Genomic DNA, 17,416 nt, shown 5'->3' with positions numbered 1-17,416 from the left:
ATTAAATAAGATGAGATTGATGAAAACAAAACAAACCTAACATAGTATTTATAATGAGATTGCTTCCTACCTAAGATCCATCTAGAATCTCTTGCAACAAAAAAAAGATCCATTTAGGAGCTTAAGCACCACGAATGTTTAGAAATATATTTATATTCTTTCCTTTTTCAAATAAAAATCTTGGAACCATGTAGAACCATGATATTTGCAGCCTAACATGTGACAAAGATATTAGCGTTGAATTTTAACCTTTTAAAATTAGAAATAATTTACAACCTAACATGTGACAAAGATATTAGCGTTGGGAATAGTAAATGTAACCGTGTAGAAACATGATATTTGCAGGGCAACAGATTACCTCAAGTCTCTACCAACCCAACTCAGCATTTTAATTTTTGCGCCATCGATTTTTAGTCATCGAATTTATAATTATATTACGTTTTGGTGATACACTTTTTGTTTCCAATGATTATGATTAAATTGGGAGTCCGTTTCAGTCTGCTGCGTGTTCAATTTTGGTAATGAATTATAATTGAAATAAGAATCCGTTTTAGTTTGATGTGTGTTCCATTTTGGTAATGAAACAGGTTGATGTCTTTTGGTTGTTTTTCAAAACAAATTGACTCTGTTTTAGGTATGAAATTGATTTGGGTACACACCTAAGGGAAGAAAATCTTTGTGATTTGAAATTAGAAATAAACTGAAATTAGTAAGTATCTAAGTTGAAATCAAAAACAAAATTACTCCAATTATCTATGCATTAAGATATTTTGGATTTTGTAGTAATAAAATTTTCACATCCCATAATTTCAGTAGTCATAAATTTTCTAAAACATTTGTTCAAACATTTAGTAAGACGGGCCATGAACTCGTAGTAAAGGAAAGTGGCACCATTTGTGATATGTTTAGAGTTTTTACTATCTTCAGGGACAATCTTGCACAAGTAAGTCGAGTGGTGCACCATTACCACAGGATATTGCCTCATGTACAAAATATAAATTACCCGTGTTTACAACCTTCAAGTTGACCCATAAGATCAATGGATCACAAGAGTCCAGACAACTTGCAGTTTAAAAAAATGCAACTCAAACCAAAACCCTAGAGCACACTTCTCCACTAAAATAAACAACTACTCAATACCTAGAATTTAAACTCAAAAAGAAAACTCAAACTTATTGAAAATGGCATTTCATTTATCGCCGATAATAAGTTATGTGTATAACGTGACAGATCAAAAAGTCGAAGATCTAGTGATGAACAAAAGTTCAAGATATTCGAAGATCCAGAAAATTGAATTTCTGTTACAAATATTTGATTTATGGTGGATGCCCACCACACTGTTGTTTCTCTGGTATTATGAAAAACCAAGATTATGTTCCTGTTTTAATAAAAACAAGGATACACCTTACTGTGTCTTTTTGAAATAAATTCAGAGATAACTTTTAGGTTTAAAAAATAATATTGTATTTGAAACAGATTAAAAAATAAAAAAACCAGTATATTTAAAACAAAGATAATTAAAAGGTTAGAGAAAGAGAGAAAAGCCGAGTCGAGTTGTCTCTTTCCTTAAGACAGTGAACACCCTGGTATTAGTACTAAAACCAGTCAGATGTTTGTCTCTCGGGATACAACGGCTATACCTTTCAGGATGACGACTAAGAGTACTTCGTTTTTCTGAAAGCGTGCGAACTTCGAACAAGCAGTAAGAACCAGAAGAAAGTGACTTCTTAAAACTCTAAATTCTTAATGAACTTTGAATGCAAAAAAAATTTCGTATGTTTGTTTGCTGGATTCTGTTTGGTATTTATAGAAGTATTGGTGACACTTGAGACAGGTGCCTATAGACGAATGGATGCTTCCCAATAATCATATTTGACGTTTGGTTTTCGGGTGCCATCTTGACCGTTATATCTCAACGGATCTATCAAGATCTCGCGCCTTGAACGCCCACCGTTAGATCATCAACGGATCTATCTTAAGAGCGCCAACCATCCTGACCGTCGGATCAAATCTATGACCGTAAAGTCAAACGATGCGAAGTGCAAAGTGCGTGCGGGCACCTCTAAAATGCCCACGCCCCGCGCGTGTGCGGTTTGCGTGGTGCAAACAACGCGAAACACTTTTCTATTTCAACCAACATACCATAAATATATGGAAGATTCTATTTAAGGAAATAGACACATTTCCTTCATCATAAATGTGATACTAACTCAAAATCTCGGTTTAGAGTTAATGGTATCCATACCAAACTAATTTTGTAATAACTCAATCATACGGAATCGGACTGGGACAAAATTGGAGTCTAAATTTAAGAGCTCGACGAGACGAATCCAACGAGATGTCTTTGTCGAATTTTTGATGAATATAGGTACATCAAATTAAGAAAAAACCGGTCCAGCTGCTTTTGAGCTAGATACCGATTCCAACACACACTTTGTAACGCCCACCATCATAAGTTCTCCACTATTATTTATATTCAAGCACCATTGATTATATGTAACTTTGTATTAGTTGGGTATATCTATTCAAAGGGCTATATAAAGAGGTGTCTAGCTAATGTACCAAAATAGAAACATTATATACAAACATATGAATACAAATCAAGTTCTTCTTGTCTCTATCTCTTGATTTATATTTCCATTGTATTTATTCTTCCCTTTTTTTTTTCACAACACGTTATCAGCACGAATTGCTCTATCATTAAAGGGAAGAAGAAATTATCAACCCCTTGATCAAGATATATGCAAATAAAAGATTGGTAAGGTTGGTCAATTGTGATTGATAAGTTACAAGGTATTTGAACCTTTCTTTGTTGAATTTACAAACATTTTTCTTATTTATCGCTAACCATTTATTTTATTGTTGTTGAGACAATAAATCATACCAGAAGGATATGAGAATTGCATAGATGATAATGGTGAAACAAGAGTCCATTTTAGTCTGAATCTTGTTCAATTTTTGGTAGTGAAGCTTGTTGATTCTTTTGGTACATTTTCAAAATAACTTGACTCTCTTTTAAGTACGAAATTTATTAGGGTACAACTTGGGGAAGAAATCCTTGTGATGTGAAATCAGAAATGAACTGAAATTAGTAATAAGAATCTAAGTTGAAATTATATCAAAAATACATTTGGTAATTCTTTTTGTAATCAACTAGGCATGACCCGTGCCTCCGACACGAACTATTTTGTAAAGCACTCTGTGCATGAAAAAATCGTAAAGGAAGAGATTAACTTACAATTTCTTAAAGTCTTTTAGTCTTTCTTATGTACTTTTCTATTCAAATGAGATTCCTAACCATTGTGATTTCTTGTTTTGCAGGGTGAATATTGAACCACCTTAACGGTTGCTGCCAAAATACCCAAGTTCTTATTATATTTATAGAAAACAGAAAGAACTAAACAAAAATCAAGAGGTGCATCTGGCCATATTTTTGCAACAAAAGAATTTGAATTCTTTCTAAACTACCTTTGATTAGCTCTAAATATTGTCATTTTTTTTTGATATTATATATGTCCACTAGTATCATCACAACCGAAATTAGTAGAAAAAAACTATCGGAAAAAGCTTTACATTTTTTTTATTGATATACAAACATTCATGCAAATCAACCTTACAGGCATAGAGCAATTTTTCGTTGCATATTCATCTCTAGGAGAGACAACAATGCTTAAAAATCGAACTGCTGGATTTGTATGGTTTAGTAAATGTTTGAGTGTTTTTTTTTTCCTTCGGTTGAGTGCTCCTAAGGCTAGGTACTTGTTATTTTATATTGAGTGATGCATTATTTCTTTAACCTGCAAGACAAAATAATAAACATTCGAATATTATATAAATGAAACTTTCGAACTTGAAATAGTTCTTCAACTTATGATATGAAATTTCAATTACATATGTTTGCAAAGCATAACGAAGACTCGAAGAGTGATAGTGTCATTATTTTCTCCAGGTGGTTGATGAGATTGCTAGTTCTTGTACCAGTCAATTTTTAAAAGAATACTTTACAAGAAACATATGAGAATGTCACTCAATTGTCTAAAGAGCGTTTTAAAAGAAACATATAGTAATTGTGGCATTTCCAATTAACTAGCAAAGTATTCACAAGTGGAAGCTTCTAAATTTACATATTCATGGACATATTGTAGCACCCTCACTTTATAGGGGTGTTGTTAGCAAAAACGAGGGTGCAAATAACAACACCCTTATAACTCTTTAAAACCCTTCCCAACTCTTGTATTTTCTTTTCCCTGTTGCTTTACCCGATAGTCGGAGTGGGAGAGGTTCTTGAGTGGAAAATTGAAGGTCAAGTGAGAGAAAGTGAAGACTAAGAGGGAAAAACAAAGGGTTTTGCTACCGAATTGGTTTTCTTCTTCGTTGTGCTCCATATCAAGTAGGTTTCTTCTTCCCTAGGGTTTGCATATCCTTATTCAATTTTAAACCTAGTTTTGAATAGTTAGAACTATAATAGCTTTAAACTATCAATGTTTGCTAGGTTATCATCAACTTAGACCCAATTAGTGATACAATAGACACCCATTATGATTATAATCTATTTCTAACAACAATATGGTAATCCTAGACCATTATAGTTATATTAATGGAGTATATATACATCCGGACAACAACCTAGACTATTAAGGTTGTAGAAATAGAGTATAAATACACCCGGATAACAGCCTGGATGCTAAGAATTATTTGTGTTTATGTAATTGATGTTTGATATATATATATATATATATATATATATATATATATATATATATGATGTTGTATTTTGCATCTCTAGACATACTTATGAAAGTAAACTCATCGTAATAGGTTATAGTGGTATTATAACTAATACTTATAATGTTTGACTGGTTTGATTGTATGAGATGATATATATGAGAATTGGAGCATGAATTCTATCAATATTTGGGTGTGATATATTGCTTTAGGTTGTTAACTTAAAAAGCATAGGCTAGTCGGAACTAAGAATGGTTGGTTCGACATGTGGGTCGATTGCAAACACTAGTTATTGATGTGATATTGGATAACTTAGTGGACTATGATCCTGAGTTTTGTTAATGGACTGCACTAAGACTGGTAGGCTCGACATGTGTGTCGATGCAAACACGGGTTTGTCAATGTGATATTAGACAACCCAGTGGACCAAGGGCTTGAGTTTTAATATGGATTGACGGTTGTAATTCATAAGTAATTGGTGGTTGGCTCGACAGGGTGATCGATGCAAGTTCATTCTTGTGGACCACATACTTCAAGTTTGAGAAGTAATTTACCAACTAAAGGTTAGCTCGCCTCCTGCTCGTATGTGAAGTGCTCGTGTTGCACTTTGCTCGTGTTGCATGGATCCCCTTTTTGGGAGGTATCCCTTGTCTATCGAGAAGTTTAAGTCAATGCAAACACGGATGCAAAGTGAATCTATCTCGTGGACCTCAAAATTAGTTATACCCCTTTAAAAGGAAAGTTATATTGTATGAATCTCGTCAACCGTGTAACAAGTTGACTTTAGTTGTGTTTGCTTACAAAGTGGTAAAACATAGACTATGTTATTGTCTTTATTCTGTTAGATACTTTGTTTTGTTGTTAGATTGGTCTATATAGACCTTAGGTAGTTGGAAATCTACTAGCTGGGTTCTGACCCAGCCTATTATTTTTGAGGTGACAGAGACAGGGGATTTCCACCAGTTTGATCTCAGTTCGTCAGCTCAGAGTTTTTTTTTTCCGTAGTTTTTTCCTTTCGAGATTAGGTAGTTGTTTGGTCTTCTTTCTTAGTTTCGTAGTATTTCCTTTCAGACTCATTTATCTATTGATGTAATCGGATACTCCAAACATCTTTAGTCAACTTATTCTTCGTTAGTTTGGTTTATGATTTCTTTTGAGCTCCATGAGCAGTTATTTGGCTTTCTTTCTTATTATGTTGTGATTTCGTGGCAGAATGCTCTATATCTTGGTTTTCATGGCGTCCGACGTGGATACTGGGACTTGGGGCCTCACACATATTAAAAGAGTTGATTTCAAATTTCCTTGCATCATAACCATTAAGATAAAGTTAGTGTTTTTCACTTACCATCACGATCATCCAAGCATCATAAGGCATGAAAGAAAATTTCTCCATCGAAGTTCTTACGCCTCTTCGCTACAACTACATTCATATTAGTTGTGGGTTGCTCAAACTCTTTAAGAAGTTCAACGTTTTTCTTTCGTTTATCATCAATCTGTAAATTTTTGTTCACAAAATGCTAAACTCGAATGTAAAAAAGGGATTACACAAACATAACTTTATGAGTTGTGTTTTGCTCCAACCCTTTAAGAAGTTCAACCATTCATATTAGTTGTATTCTGGTGTTGTATGAATTTTTTGATTCATTGGATTAGATGAATTAGCTATTGGAGTACAGGATGTTTAAGAAACCATTAAAATTATGTCAGAGCACTTATGAGGGTTTGTGGAGAATAAGTGGTTGGAATGCCATTATATGGGATTGGTTATGGAATGTCTAGTTGGAGGGTTATGGAATGCCTTTCCATCTAAGCTCTTATGGAGGTTTAAATACAAGGTGTCATCTTCCAATCTAGTTGACAATTTTATTCTTTTTTCGTCTTATTTAGTTTGTCCTAGTCACAACCAAGCTGTCTTGTTATAGAATGATTAAAATTATTGGGCACTAACATATTTTGGAATTTTTCTGGAAGTAATTGAATATTTTACACAAGCTAAACTTCTTAGCCATAAATTTTCTAAAATATTTTGTTCAAACATTTATTAAGACCGGACATAAACTCGTCGTAAAGGAAAGTGGCACATTTGTGATACATTTTTGAGTTTTTGCTATCTCTAGGTATTAGGTATTAGGAAGTCCACCGGTCCACTCCACTCGCCAAACCGAGTGGACCCGGTCCTCTAGGAGTTGTTTTACTATAGGATTGTTGTATTAATTAGATAAGCATTACTTAGATTAACATGGTTGAGGTATTATCTCCTAACCCTAGTTCATATGTATTCCTATAAATAGGAATCCATACATCTTGTATTATACATACCAGAGAGAATTAATAAAGTTTTTGTATTCATACATTCCTTATCTCATCTTACTCTACTCCACTCGATCTCTCTCCCTCTCTCTTTCTCTTTCTCTCTCTCTAGGTCTCACTCGAATTCTCTCTCTTGATCAAATAAATAGGTTTATACGTCTTCACATGGTGTAAGAGCCATTTTTGTCTTTCACAATGACTTCTAATGATGTACTTCTAAAATTATTCATGCTACTATTCTTAATTCTGGTGGACCTTTTGATATCCATCACTCGTATTCTCCCACCACTATCTTAATTACGCCTTTTCTAACAGGCGACAATTACTCCTCATGGTCTCGAGGTATCAAAGCTCTCTGAGCTAAGGATAAACTAGGATTTGTTGATGGGACAATCTCTAAACCCACCAATCCTAATGCTTTACATCTATCGGGACGATGTAACGATTTGGTTTCTAGTTAGCTTATGAATTCAGTTGATCCGTCTTTACGTTCTTCCACATTCTTTATGATGATAATGCTTCCGATATTTGGAAGGATCTTTATGATCGTTTTCATCAAACGAGTGCTCCTAAGGTTTTCCAGCTAACTATTTCATGTCTTAAACAAGAAGGTTTTGACATTTCAACCTATTTTACTAATCTCAAAGATCTCCAAGATGAATATGACTACAAAACCATGTATTTGTGGGCATGGCCGATCTTTGATTGATCGGACTAATCAAGATAGAGCAATGGAGTTTCTTCAAGGTCTTCATGACCGGGTTTCGGCTATTCGTAGTCAAATTTCAAAATAATATAAAGGTGTCCAAAAATAGTATCTGAGTTGTGACGGTTACAATAAAGTAAACCCCATTTGTAACAAACAACCAAAAGCGATATGACAAGTTGGTGTCCACGTTGTATAAGAGTGTGGTCCACAAGGTTACCCTTGTGTTAGCGCCAACCCCATACGCTCCATACCTGGGCCACATCCGGTAGAGAGGGTCGAACCAACCACAAAACTACTACAATCCTCCGCCAACTCCATCACGTCACACATACATAATAACATCATACCATTTGTAGTAAACAACCAAAAACGATATGACAAGTTGGTGTTCACGTTGTATAAGAGTGTGGTCCACAAGGTTACCCTTGTGTTCGCGTCGACCCCATACGCTCCATACCTAGGCCACATCTGGTAGAGAGGGTCGAACCAACCACAAAACTCCTACAAACCTCCTCCAACTCCGTCTCATCACACACATATAATAGCATCACACCACAACATACATAAATCAAAATCATATTCGCCAATCTATTACGACATACGAATTTCATGTCTATTACGTTTTGCAAGTAATGAATCGATGTATAATAATAGCCTACAATTCTCATATCATATTGAGTTCTACCACATGTTCATGTATCTACATAAAAGATGTTGTCCAATAATGAGAGGCATCTAATTTTAAGAGTTATATGCTAACATCATGGCAAATAAAGGAGTTTAGCACTAATTATCATTTAGTACATGAATGTAGCATGAGAATGTTAATAGAGATTTTATGGTTCATCAAGTATGTCATTGGGGCAAATATCCTTTAAAATCTAAGACATAGAGGAGATTCAAAGTGACCTAAAAATGAGTTTGTCGAAATGCAAAAATCTATTACTTCTAATATATATGTATATATGTTTAAAGAATCCTAATATATGTGCTAGTAATACCAAGATCTAGGGTTTGTAGTGTCATCTAGTTTGTCTAGGTTTTTCTATAAAAATGGCTATTCAAGCCCTAGAGAGATAGAAACCTACCTTATATCAAAAGCAAACCAATGAAGAGAACTCCCACACTAAGAATCAAAGAAAACCCACCAACACCTTGATCTTCCTCTTTTGCTTCTTGGCCTCCACTCACTAGAACATCCAACCTCCCTCTTTTTCTCACTAACTCACGGTTTGCTAAAAGAAAAATAAGGAAGATAAGGTAGGGGAAGTAAGGTTTTAGAGGGGATTTGTGATGTTGCTATAGGCACCACAATCTATTGGCAGGGACAGCAGGGATTTCGAGCAATTATTCTGATGATTTGCTTGTTTCTTTTGCTCAGGTGTTTTCTAAGAAGTTGAGCGTGAAATTGGATAAAATCGAGAAAAAGACACTCCTGAGGGCATTTTGGTCATTTGGGAAATTATGGTAGTCAGGTAATTTTGGTCAACGTTGATACTCCGAGGAAAAGAAGAGTCTGAGACGAATACGTAGGAGAAAACAGAGGTCGAATCGGAGTCCGGATGAGAAGATTAGCCTAAGTCAAAGTTGAAGTCAAGTATGGTTTACCAAGTCAGCAGTAGTACCACAACATATGATCCTCTACTTCGTGGAACAGAGATTTCGGTAGTCCCTCTCAATCCGATGGTGCTAGAGCGTGGATCTGTGAGCAGCAGGTTATTTTCAGGACACACAGATTCATCAACGATCCCACCTCACTTTCCTTCATTGTCTCGAGACGCACGTAATCATTCCTCCTGCCGGCAATCAAAAAACAATTGGTCTCCAAGATTTGTGGGACTTCTTCTCTAAATTTGCTGGTTCGTTAGATAGGGAGAAAGGAAGTTTAGTTTGAAATATATTTTAGAAAAAGAAAGGAGAATATAACAGGTCATCAAGTATATACCGTAAATAAGTCGAAAGCTTTAAGGGTCTGACCTTATAAATAATCACGTGGGTGATATGTTAAGGGTCTGACCTCCAGGAGAGATAAAGTGAGTCAACCCTTTCAGGTAATCACGTGGGTGATGTAGGAAGGGTTTGACCCCTAAAAAATAAACGAACCATTCAAGTAGACGAACCCTTGATGGAGTAGGCGAACCCTTGTTAAAGTGATTATAGGAGGGAGAGAAAAAAGACAAACCCTTAATAAGTCCTTTTCTTGTACTTTCACGGGAAAGTATGTGTTTGTCTCATCAAAGGTCATGTACTTAATAAGACCCTATACCTTGATAAATGAGGTCTTGCTCCCTCTGTGAGCGATACTTGATAAGGTCCTGCACCTTTTGTGAACGGTATTTGATAAGGTCTTCACCTCGAATGTTAGACCGTAACAGTATTTATATGAGTGAAAGGAAGCAGGCCTATGTGATCGAATGAGATTCTATCAAAGAGCAAAACTCTATGAGAGAGAAAGTGGGTGGTTTAGATAGCAGGCGATGATGTTTAAACCAATACTTGATGTGTTTGCCCATAATCAGATGATCTGTATTATCTTCTTCTCGCTTATTTTATAGTGTCTCGGTCGACTGTCACCTGACAGTGAGTTGACTCTTTAATGTGGTAACGCTAGAGCTGTCACCATAAATAAGAATATCGTAACTCCCCTAACGGGTATATCCGGGATATTGTCACCTCGAATGACGGCAACGAGTCCTCAACGGAAATACGACGAGAGGTCTGCTGGTGAGGACGAACCTCTTTATTAAGGGTTGTAAATACTTGTGTATCTTGACGTTGCTTCGGGGTGCCCGAAGCTTAGTGGGTCGGACCCATTAGTTATTAATTCATGGGCTTGGTCACCGTGTAAGCCCATTAATCGTGGATTTCTGGGAGTGCTCCTGCTGACGTATTTTGGCCCACACAGTTTTCCGCAGGAATAGTCGCCGATAAATAAGATATCGACGGTTTCATACTTGTTGCGTCGTTAATAAGTCATATGCCGACAGTTATTTCACAAACCATTGCCGTCACCAAAAGTACCTTATTTTGTTGTACTTGGACCAATCAATAAGACAAACTCTTTTTATTCTTTTCCCATAATCTCTCCAAACTTCTTTGGAAGTCTATGCAGTTTGGTTTGTAGGTAAAATGTAGTTCTTGTAGATAAAATTGCAATTGAAAATAAAATTTGATAAAGACTTCAAAGAACATTAAAAACTTATATGGACAAGGAGTTGTAATTTTTGCTCACAATTTTTATATTCTTTTTAGTTCGTGGAAAAAAATTATCTCCGAATACATTCATAGAGTACTGGAAGAGGGTATTTGGTTATAGAAGACAAATTTCATTAGCTAAGGAGACTAAACTATGAAAACCATCTGTTCTAGACAACCAATGCTACCAGTTAGGAGAATAAGAAAACACTGAGGTGTTCTGTTCCCTAATATTTCTTTCGTCGCTCAGAGAGAAAGTGTTTTAAGATTGTTCTCAAATAAAAACGAAGGCCATAATATTGTAACTTCGGGTAGGTGACATGCGACGTTTGACTGTTGAACCAATACACCATACACGACAAACATAAGCATCTAAGAAAGGGAGTTCAAACCAAGTTCCATAGAAAAATTGTTTTAAACATTTCTGAGCAGTCAAACACAAATAAAAAACTCTTCCACTTTTAAGTCATAAAATAACTACCAACTCATATTTTTTTCGATCTTCTATCATCAACTGATCTTCTTTCGTTCCTACCTCCATTAATTTTTCTCCAAATGGTAAGTGGGGTGAACTCTTCCACAACCTGGAAAATTCTTACATTCAACTCTGATGTTCCCAAATCCAAATTTTTGTCCATGACAAAACCAACCCACCTTGAACGGTTGAACCCTCAATGACTACACAAGTATTCTGTTTGTAGACTTTGTAATCGCCACCCCATGTCTTGCCATCCATGTTAAGGTTTATTTCTGCACGTTCTCTAGGAAGGTACTTCCTCCGGAAGCATGTTGGGATTGTCTGCATAATGAGGTTATGATCAGAAATCGAAGTTTCATTAACATATCTCCAATCATATACTCTTACTTGTTGTTAATCCATGGTGTCGTCCCAAAGAAACGCTAAGTAGTTCGACTCCAGGGACTGAAACCAAGGGAATCCTTTCCCTACTTACTCTAGTAAAGGTGAACTCGGACAGTGTTTGGTTAACTCAGCTTGAGCACGGCTCTGTCACCGGGCCCAAGCCTGAGACCAACCTTAGGTCTCGAGTAACTAACGTAGTCATCTGGTTGTTTGACTACAAAAGTGAAAAAGCAAGCATCTGAAGAATAGTCAATTTGTACATCGGATGGTCGGATGTAAGTATCTCAAAGAATTAAGTATAAATTGAGAAGCTTACCAAACAGAATCTGCAAGATTCATGCGTCTCACACATGGTTACTAAAAAGTATGGGCTTCTTACTTTCTTTGTATGCTGCTGCAATTCTTTCTTTGAGACAGCTTTTAGGCTTTGGTTCCACATAGACTTCTTCATCTGAAACATTTTCATCAAAAGAATTAATCAGATCTTCAAATATATATTTGACCTTCTTCGCTCATTTCTGCTTCCATTATTGCACGACAGAAGATATTGATTGTGTTTTCGCAGCTCGACCTGCTAGTAGTTGTGGTCCTTCCACAGACAGCTCTCCTTCTGTTGGTTTGCAGAATGAATAACTCTTTCAGAAGTCCAGCACCTCTTTCTGTCCCAACAACAAAATCAGAACAAACAAATCCCAACAACAAAATTAGAACAAACAAATCCCAACAACAAAATCAGAACTTAATTCCTAAAGTAGTTCTTTACCTCCTTCAAGAATTGATCTTTGAGAGTAATAGATGGTTTGGAATCGGATCGGTGACCTCATCAAGCTCAAATATAGTGATAGCAGACATTTTCTCTTTGTGCGAAATTAAATTCATATAACCAACAAAAAACCCTGCAAGGTCAAAATGTACATAAACTGTCATACAAATTATTCTGATATGATATTTAGCCAACAATCTAAACAAATTGTAACTGATCTTAAGGAACTAATTCCCAAATGGTGGTTTTATTCAGCCAAAAGTAACGAACCTTTTCTGTTGGAGAAAGGTTTATAGATATTTCTCATCGAACTTGCATGTGGCTCTTTTACGAAATCAAAAAGTCAAAGTGTATCACTCTTGTATGAAGTTCTTTCTTCAATATATACTACGTACCTTATATTCAATGAGTACATAACCTTTCAAGTCTATTTTATCAGTTTCTAACACGAGTTTATAAAATCTTAATTTTATTTTCCCTATATAGAAATCTTTGACATATACCAAAGTTTCCTTTAAAGTATTTATGATACCTCTTTTTCTCTAACTTTAAATAGAGTCACCATGTTTTATATTTGAAAATCCTATGCAGCACAAAAAGTGATAGACTAATTCTGGGAAAGCTTTATAAATGAAATTAAAATTTCAGATATTTTTCTAAATAATAAAATTTATGAAGTTGTTTTTCATTTCTTCCTATTTTTCTACTTCCTCTTTGTGTTCCTCTCTTTTATGTTTCTTCTTCTACTTCTTATTGTCCTCCTTCATATGGAAAAGCATCATATAATTTAGAGGTATTTGATGGCGGGAAAGGTAATAATTGTTTTGGATAGGAAGAACCATGGTTCCCATTGTTTCGAAAGATTTTCTTTATTGATCTTAAGGGAGGCATTAACACTTATTGGGATGCCTTTAACACTTACATATCATACGAAAAAGTGTTTATTAGTTTAAAAATTAGTCTCAACATGTTTTTAGTTCAGAATCTGGAGAAATGTTATTTCTTGAAAATTCTAGAGGAGACAATTTTTTAAAAAGCTATAAAATTTCATGTTCATTGGACAAACAGTAGAAAAATGCGACGGTTTTATAGTAGGGTTTTTATGAGGGCATAGTGAAAAAAGAAAGATTAGTTAAATGCGTTCATTATTATTTCTTTTTTCAAAAGAAGTTAAACAACAATGTTACCGGATGAAAATGATGACTCATCATGTAAAACTGATTAAGAAAATACCGCTTATCGTTAGATTTATTTGCTCTTAGCATTAACCCTACGTTTTCTGAGAAAATGTATATTCTTACTACAAAGATTGCGAGTCAACCAAATGGGAGACAGATTCATTTATATTTAGAAAATACATATTTAAAACTATTATACATTGTAATTTCACTTGTTCATATGATGAAAACTCATCGTAGAGATATGTTTATAAATTAGTCGATAAAGTGCCCCTGGAGACAAAATTTTCTGGCCTCGCCACTGTGTGGAACTTTGGTTTCCACATATAATTTTGAGAGATCGGTCTACTTTTATTCAGCTTTTAACTGTTAGAATCTAATCCATTTTAATGTATGAAAATAAGGTGATATGCTATATATACAATTTTCTCATTAGTAAGACTGTTATTCCAAAAATCTCGATTGAGTAAAAACGATTTTATACTTCAATTAAATCTTCTTTCCTATCAAATGATTTTTCCTAATTTTGTTTTGTTCGAAAATTGTTTAGCCAACTTGATTTTCAAAATAGCCGAAACAACCATAGTATATTATAGAAAAAAATCTAAAAGTCAGAAAACAATGCAGACCTTGGTTTTAGATTAATTGCTTTCTTGTTCCACTTCCTTCATTAAACCATTTGGTGGATAACCTACACAAGAACAAAAGTGAAGTTAAAGAGGATTGACCAAAAAAGATAATGAAAACACAAAGGGCGCTGCTAAAGACATTCACAAAATATTTCCCATGGTATATATATATATATAACTAGGTTCATAAGAAACGTTTTGCTAGAAGTTATCAAGATGAGAGCATGAGTATGTACCCAAAACAGAAGTTAATTTAGGGTTCTTTGGGTATAAAATTGACAAGGTTTTAATTTGGTTTGATTCATCAAATAACTTAAAAAAGCTTTGAAGTCGAAGTTGAAGATAAGTTGAATCAAATCAAGCAAATGGAAGTGCCAATTCTAAGCAAAATAAACAAAAGCTTGCTAAAACATTAAAACTAAAATATAAAGATCAGTTACTAATAGAACAACTAAGAAAACATCCTAAAAGAAAATTATTTGTCATGAAGATAAAAGACGATGAAACGAAGAAAACAAAACACAGATGAACGACAGAAAAAAGGAGAAAAACTAAAAACAAAGAGAAAAAAAGAAAAATAGAGAGAAAAGAAAGAGAAAAAGAAACCTTGGCTAAGATGGAGTCCTTTCTTGTCTTCGTTCAATCCTTCAATGAAGAATGTATAAAGTAGCAAAACTAAAGTTGTTTTACCAAGGTTAAAGGGAAAAGAATGAATTGTTTGATGGAAGAAGATGAGATTGATGAAAACAAATAAAACCTAACAAAGTATTTATAATGAGATTGCTTCTTACCTAAGATCCATCTGAAAGATCTTGCAACAAAAAAAAAATCCATCTAGAAGATTATGCACCATGAATGTTAAGAAATATTTTTATATTCTTTTCCTTTTTAAATAAAGATCTTGGAATTAATATAGTCAAGGAAATAGTTGAATTTTGACTTTTAAAATTAGAAATAATTTCCAACCTAACGTCTAACGCATGTAAAAAAAGAAAGATATTAACGTTGCGAATAATAAATGTAACCGTGTTGAACCATGATATTTGAAGGGCAACAGATGACCTCAAGTCTCTACCAACCCAACTCAGCATTTTAATCTTTGCTTTTTAGTCATCAAATTTATAATTATGTTACATTTTGGTGATATGTTTTTTGTTTCCAATGATTTTAATTGAAATAGGAGTCCGTTTTAGTCTGCTGCTTGTTCCATCTTGGTAATGAAACTTGTTGATGTTTTTAGTTGTTTTTCCAAACAAATTGACTCTGTTTCAGCCTTTTAGGTATGAAATTGATTTGGATACACCTAAGGGAAGAAATCTTTGTGATTTGAAATATGAAATAAACTGAAATTAGTAAGTATCTAAGTTGAAATAAAAAACAAAATTATTCAAATTATATACGCATAAAGATATTTTGGATTTGGTAGAATTAAATTTTGGCCGCGGCTTTGGGGCGTAAAGAATAATCTCCGGGGAATAAATTCTTTAGAAATCCATGTTTTTCAGTACATTCTCGGGGCAATATTATTTTTTAACCCAAAAATTAACTTGATCAAACATTGCCCCCTAATCTTCATCTTCTTCTCTATCACCACCACAATTTCCCACCACCACCATTTTGACCACCATTTCCTCTTCTTCTCTCTTCTCTCTTCCTCTCTCACTTATTGTTACTATCTCTCTCGTTCTCTCCCCTTCTCTTTCTCTCTCATTATCCCTCTCTATTGTTCTCACTATCTATATCTCTCGATCTCTCACTGTTTCTCTCTCAATCTCTCATTGTTTATTGATCGATCTCTCATTGTTTATTGATCGATCTCTCATTATTTATTGATCGATCTCACTCTCTCAAACAGACACTGATCTAGCGAAGGGAAGTGATCCCTTTGCCAAAACCATACCTCGAGGAGGGTTTTTCGCGAAACCCTTCGAGGATATCTGGCGGAACCCTTCAAGGATTTCGTGGTCACGAAACTTTTCATGGCCACGAAACGTTTTGTGGCCACGAATTTTGTGATCTTCACAGAGAGATCTATACATACCGCAAAAGAAAGAGGAGGGAATATAGACTGCGAGAAAGAGAGATAAAGAAAAAAAAGAGAAACTAATCTACAGAGAGATATGTCTACACCGAGAGAGATGAAAGAGATCTACAATGAAAGAGAGAGAGGAGAGAAAGAGATCTAGAGTGAGAACGACAACGAGATAGTTAGTGAGAGCGAAAGAGAGTGAGAGAGAGAGGGAACGAGAGAGAAATAATGTGGGATAGTGGGAGAGAGAGATAAAGTAACACCCCAAGCCTAGATTTCCACGTCGGCCGCCATGAAAACCTAAACTCAAAGCATTTCTCCGCAGAACAGTAAACATAGTTGATATACCCATCAAAAGAGACAAATAATATCAAATGTGAAGCTCATAAGAATCAATAAATCATCTAAAAGAAATCCATTAAACTTTCTTAACTCAAACAATGTTACTAAATCATCGACACGTAGGTCGGACAATATCGAATGAAATAAATAACTGTCTAGGAGGCGAAAATCCAAATAACTACCTAATCTCGAAAGCGAACACTAAGAAAGAAACTCCGAGTTGACGAACTGAGATCAAACTGGTGGCGTTCCCCGATCTCTATCACCTGAAAAATAGTAGGCTGGGTCAGAACCCAGCTAGTAGATTTCTAATTACCTAAGGTCTAAATAGACCAATTCAACACAAAACCAAGTATCGAACAACAGATCAATAATAACAGTCCATTATGTTACACCTTTCGTACCAACACAATTGAAGTCAACCTATTACACGGTTGAAGAGATTCATACAATACAACTTCCCTTTTGGAGGGACATAACCAATTTTGAGGTCCACGAGATAGCGTCACTTACCATTCGTGTTTGCATCGTCTTAAACCTCTCAATAGACAAAGGATACCACCCAAAAAGGGGATCCGTGCAACACGAGCACTTTACATATGAGCAGGAGGCGAGCCAACCTCTAGTTGGTAATTACTTCTCAAACTAGAAGTATGTGGTCCACAAGAATGATC

At 35.0% G+C, this 17,416-nt stretch overlaps 1 long non-coding RNA gene across 1 annotated transcript; it reads right to left on the bottom strand.

Annotated features, from left to right (window-relative positions):
• Window positions 1-11,314: 11,314 nt before the first annotated feature.
• Window positions 11,315-15,050, bottom strand: LOC147565282 (uncharacterized). The gene is made up of 6 exons (XR_015237133.1): window positions 14,978-15,050; window positions 14,372-14,433; window positions 12,565-12,697; window positions 12,373-12,460; window positions 12,118-12,252; window positions 11,315-11,738 (listed from the first exon to the last, which is right to left on the bottom strand). It is a non-coding gene; the product is annotated as an uncharacterized LOC147565282 (long non-coding RNA).
• Window positions 15,051-17,416: the final 2,366 nt, after the last annotated feature.

This window comes from Eschscholzia californica, unplaced genomic scaffold (genome assembly GCF_041429995.1).
Source record: "Eschscholzia californica isolate CP2 unplaced genomic scaffold, dmEscCali1.0.p SCAF_1, whole genome shotgun sequence".
NCBI classification, from domain to species: domain Eukaryota; kingdom Viridiplantae; phylum Streptophyta; class Magnoliopsida; order Ranunculales; family Papaveraceae; genus Eschscholzia; species Eschscholzia californica.
The sequence above is the reverse complement of the archived record's forward strand: the minus strand, read 5'-3'. Positions and strand labels throughout refer to the sequence as shown.